The sequence below is a fragment of the Gobio gobio genome, assembly GCF_949357685.1.
Source record: "Gobio gobio genome assembly, chromosome: 7".
Lineage (NCBI taxonomy): Eukaryota > Metazoa > Chordata > Actinopteri > Cypriniformes > Gobionidae > Gobio > Gobio gobio.
In genome coordinates, this window is record NC_137103.1 from 12,419,457 (window position 1) to 12,425,456 (window position 6,000).

The window sequence follows — 6,000 nt, forward strand, 5'->3', positions numbered from 1 at the left end:
ACAGACGGCGTCCCGCTTACAGCTCGCTCAGCGCCATTACTTCGTATCAGAGCGACCATCCGCAATCGGCTCTTCCACCGTAGATTATCGGTCTTTATACACACGAAAGTAATCCAGGGAGCACCTTCACGACACGCTGAAAACAACACCTCACTTTCCTCCTTGACTTTTCCGCACGCTGCCTCCAAAACTTCCCCACCATGTCACAATAATGATGGAAGACGAACCTGACAGAAAGTGACTGTCTTATGCATAATAACTAACTTATATTTTATGCATACTACAGCGCAGTGATTGGATTGAATGAGCTTTAGGTCATTTATATATGAAACGGTCCACGTCAGCATGTTCGAGCAGCCCCATACTTGGGCCTGCGGTACACGCTGACGTCAGCTTCTGAGATGTTGCTCCGACTCAGCTTTTCAAACCGGAAGACAGAAATCGCTCTGAAAAATGCAAAAATAACTATTTTTCCCATATGAATAACATTAATGAGTACCTTTAGTGTTTTCAATGATGTGCAGCCTATACATATCTGTTTACATCTCAAAAAAGTGTTTTGGGGCTTCATGAGCCTTTAAGAGGTAGGGCATGTCAGTGTCCCCTTGGGAGAATAAAGGCCAAGAACTTCAATCTCAAGGCCTCAACCCAATGCTCTCTCTTGTACTCACTGACAGAAAAATCTATCCCGTTGGGTCAGGATGCATTTGCATAAGTTGAACCCCACCCATAGTCCAAAAGCATTCAATTAGCCTAATAAGGCCTAATACAATCAATGAAAAGAAAAACAACAGAGAAAAAACTCTCCTTCAACGTAGACTACCTGGAGAGAAAAACAAAGCAAGTATCGCATATTAGAAAAAAAGAAAAATAAAGACAGAGAAAACGATGGGTTACTTAACGTAATCCCGGGTTCTTTGATAACAGAGTGAGGTGTTTCACTATGGGAATCGCTTTGGCGTGACCAACTACGGAAGCTCTTATGCCACCACGTCTGTCTTTGACAGACAGGTCAACCTGAGATCAGGCTCCGCCTCCACCTATATAACTCAGGTTGGACCTAACGAAGTCATTATGGAGAGATTTCTTCCCTTTCCTGTGCAAGGACGGAAGTGTTGGTGAAACACCTCACTCTGTTATCAAAGAACCCGGGATTACGTTAAGTAACCCATCGTTCTTTTTCTAACTTCGTTCGGTGTTTCACTATGGGAGATATAGACCACTCCTGGATTGCACAACGTACGCTATACCCCATCATATGGGACCTGATGTGCTGGCTCCTAGCACTGCGTGAGCTATGTGTCGGATGGCTCCGACACATTCAGTCTATAAAATCGCACAAAAGTGTGCGGTGTGGCCCAGGTTGCTGCAGCACAGATCTCTGGACCGAAACTCCCCTAAGTAAGGCCCATGATGTGGCCATGCCCCTAGTGGAGTGGGCCCTTAAGCCCTCGGGAGGTTGGGAACCTCTGCATTTATATGCTAGAGAAATAGCTTCTACAATCCAATGGGACAGTCGCTGACGTGACAATGGCTTCCCCTTGCGAGGAGTAGCCCATGACACAAACAGCTGGTCATTTACCCTGAAACCTGCTGTCCTTTCAACATACATACGAAGTGCTCGTACAGGACACAAAGAATTCAACCTCGTATCCTCCTCCGGGTGAAAAGCTGCAAGTTCTGTAGTTTGACATCTATACGACGAGTCCACTACTTTAGGTACGAAAGCAGGATTAGGGCGAAAGGAAACCCTTGTGAACCCTGGAGAAAACTGCAGACAAGACGGGCTGACCGACAGAGCCTGTAAGTCACTCACCCTCTTAGCTGAGACCAGCGCTAACAGCAGTGCTGTCTTAAGAGAAAGAAACTTTAACCCTATAGCTTCCAATGGCTGAAAAGGGTGTTGAGAAAGGGCCTCTAAAACCGTAGACAAATCCCACAATGGGACCATCCGTCTGGCCACTGGCCTCTTACGTCGTGCCCCCTTCATAAAGCGACTTATTAAAGGGTGCTGACCTGCGGTCTTGTCACCAAAACCCACATGACAAGCAGATATAGCCGCTAGGTATACCTTTAACGTAGAAAAAGCTTTCCCTTTATCTAACAGATCCTGAAGGAAATATAATATGTCCCTCACTGAACTTTGAAAAGGGACAATATGACTCCGCCCACACCATACTTCAAAGACTTGCCATTTATTACTATAAAGTGAGAGAGTGGAAGAGGCTCTTGCACTCTGTATAGTGTGTACAACTGATGGGGGCAGACCTGCTGCACTTAAATTAAAATAAATTCCACCTCTCACAGGCCAGGCCCAGAGAGCTATCCTGTCTGGGTGAGGATGGTAGATTTCCCCCCCCCCCGCTTGTGATAGGAGGTCCTTCCGGGGAGGGAGGGGCCATGGCTGACCCGACAGTAGTTGAACTATCTCCGCTACCCAATGTCTGGATGGCCAACGTGGAGCTATCAGTATCAGCGACAATCCCATTTCCCTCACCCTGGCCAGAGTTGGTGAAATCAGGCTCAGAGGAGGAAATGCATACAGCAGGAGATTTGGCCATGGGTGGGCTAAAGCATCCACACCCAACGGTGCATTTCCGTCCGCCAGAGAGAAATACAGAGGACATTGAGCGTTTTCCTGCGAGGCGAAGAGATCTACGGCCGCCTGGCCGTATTTCTGGCATATATGCTTCACCACCTGGGGATGAATTTTCCACTCTCTGTACAGGGGATTTCCCCTGGACAATAAGTCTGCCCCCCTGATTAATATGCCTGGAACATGGGTTGCCCTGATGGATAACAGCCTTATGTCGCACCATACAATCAGCTTTTTTGCCAACTGGTGAAGTTGAAGAGAGCGTGTGCCTCCCTGTCGGTTGATATAAGCAACCACTGTGGAGTTGTCTGTTTTCACTAAAACATGCTGGCCCCTGATGAAGCTCAGAAAATGTTTCAGTGCTAGAAACACTGCCATCAATTCCAAGTAATTTACGTGCTTGTGAATCAGCTGTGGAGGCCACACCCCGTTCACAGTTCTGCCCATCAGAGTCGCTCCCCAGCCCTTTAATGACGCGTCCGTCGTCATAGTGACCAAGCCTGTAGTGCTCCAGTCAGAAATTGAAGCTTTCGCGCCTCGATCGCCCCCCGGTGGCCGGTCCCAGTATAGCTCCTAAACCCCGCCTCTCCATGTATTTGAATGGCCGCGAGACACACTAAACAATTTAATTACACTTCAAATAATTGTTTCCTTAAGATGGTTTCTGTCATTTTAGGCAGTTTTTATTACAATAATTTCATTTCAAGTGTTCGTTTTTTAAATAAGTTTAGTTTTAGTGAGTTATTTGATGCTATAAAAACGGGGGGTGTGACGTCATGATTGACATCTGAGATTGACGGCTTCTCTGAGTGAACTTGTCACTGAGGCACTAACAGACTTTTTTCTGGATTTTGGGGAGGAGATTGGAGCTTTAGCTTTAATTTCTACACTTCCATAACTGTTTATTTCACACCAACATAATTAATTTTTCTGCATCTGCGAGAGTGTGGGCGGGCTTTTGATAATCGCGTCTCTACTTCCTGTTCTCTACTGCGCAACTCCGGTCCCGAGATCGCTACTGCGCAGACTCGGTCCCAAGATGTCAGCGCCGTGAGCGGGCCTATGAAAGCTTCAACTTTGGTCAGCGGAAGTCAATGAAGTCGCGTCGTCCATATTTTTTTACGGTCTATGATAGTGACTCTCGATGACACTGTCCCCAAGGGAATCCCCGATCTGAAGATCGCTAGGCTTTTCCAATGTCTGAGCGCTCTGACGCACGCATAAGTCACTCTCACCGGTCGGTTGAGATGACGCCGAGAACACAGACGCAGATGCACGACCCAGCGCTGAAAGTCCCTCATTATGAGTAGTCCCAGCCGTACTACAGATATCGCCGAAGCCATTAACCCCAGCATTCGTAGACACAGTCTGAACGGGACAATTTTTCCCGTCTGAAAACGGGAGAGACACTGAGTGAAGGACGTGACCCTCCTCTCTGTCAGAGTGACTCGATAAGAGAGGGAGTTTATACTGAGTCCTAGATATTCTGTGTGCTGAGCTGGCTCTAAGCGGCTCTTTTTCATATTTATTTTGAATCCCAAGCTGTCGTGATGCATTAACACTCTGTCTGCGTCTTTGATTGCTTGCTCTTTCGATGAGGCGCATATCAGATAATCGTCTATGTACGACAGTATTCATATCCCCTTGTCTCTTAATGGGAAAAGTGCTGCTTCCACACAGTTGCTGAATACTCTTGGTGCTAGAGACAGACCAAAGGGCATTGTCTGAAATTCGTAAGCAGTGCCTCGAAATGCAAACCGGAGATACTTCCTGTGAGACGGGTAAACATCTATGTGAAAATACGCGTCTGACAGATCGATCGTCACAAACCAGTCGTTCTGGCGGATGGATCGACAAAGTGTTTTGTGTGTCAACATTTTGAATGAATACTTCCGTAGGTGTTTGTTTAACACACGGAGATCTAAAATTGGACGCAGAGATGAGCTCTCCTTCTTTGGAATCACAAAGTAACGGGAATAAAAACCCTGACAGCTCACTTCCTTTGCCACCACTCTGATGGCTCGTTTGTCTAAAAGAGTGTCTATTTCGGCCGTCAGGGCGCGAGCTGATTCTCCCTCGGCCACTGAGACTATTATACCATTGAATCTGGGTGGTTTCATGGCAAATTGAAGTCTGTATCCCCGTGAAATCGTGTTTACAACCCACGGATGAGCTGCGCATGCGCGCCAACTGAGTATGCAGGCCGAGAGAGGTCCCCTGTATACTTCCCCAACGCCGGCGCGCTCTGATGACGTCATTGCCGTCTCCGCGCAGACCCCTTCTGGAGGCGCGAGTGCTCCCTCCGGCGGAGAGGCTAGGGATACACGTTTCAATGTTTGGATTTTTCTGTGATCTATCGCCCTCGGCTGTCTGCCTGGCTGCGATAGTGAAACATCTATTGTGTTTATTGAATTCGGGGAGCATATCGCCCTTAGCTTATGGCCTGGATGCGATAGTGCATTCTTTATTAAACATTCCCCTGAACCGATAGGTGTTTGAAAACCCCCTGTGAGTGCTTGGTGACACTGGAGAACATTTTGACCCTGATAGCTTATAGCTATAGCCCTTACTGAACTGAGAACAACAGGGCTGGACTCCCTCCTTCTCTTCACGGGCGGAGAGAGAAGTGCAGGGGAGCATTCGCGTGTCAGGTCGCACGCTTTTTCTTCCGATACTCGGGGTGGGGTGGGCGATTTCTCGCCGCCGCGGCCGCAAATGAATGTTTCCCCCAGGGTCCGTATCCATCAGATCTTGGACGATGGCCAGATTGCTGTCCGCTAGGAGCCGGTCTCACACTCCTAGCCCCCGTATGTCTCCCTCTCGCAGTAGCGGCTGCTGCAAAGCCCTGCCGTGCTGGCTGAGAGGGTGGTCGCGGTGTTTGATTGCGTGGTAAACAGAGGTTGAAAGCTTAATCCTCCTGTTTCCTGAGGGTGCTGGTCTCTCTCATTTTCTCGAGAGCTGGTCCGAATAAGCCCTTGGTTGGGTCGAACGCAGCGTCCATCACCTCAGCTTTTTGAGCATCGCTCAATCCAGACAGGTTCAGCCATAACGCTCTCTCACCTGAAACGGCCAAGCCCATAACACGGCCACAGCCCTGAACCGCGCCACGAGAAGAGCGGAGAATTAGGTCGTTCACCACAAATATCTCATCCCAGAGTGCTGGGTTTGGCACCCCCGTATCTAGCTGTCGCCCCATTTCCTCCAAAATCTCGGCCTGGTACACTGACAGTAAAGTCACCGCGTTCAGCGAGCACACTGACTGCGCCGCGTATTTGTACATCCTCTGATAGACGGACGCGGTCAGACGCTCCATCTTGTTCGGCAGCGAAATTTGGGATGAGGCAGAAATTGAGCGGCGATTCGGATGGATGTGATAGGCCACTGACGACTCTATCGCTGGGGGT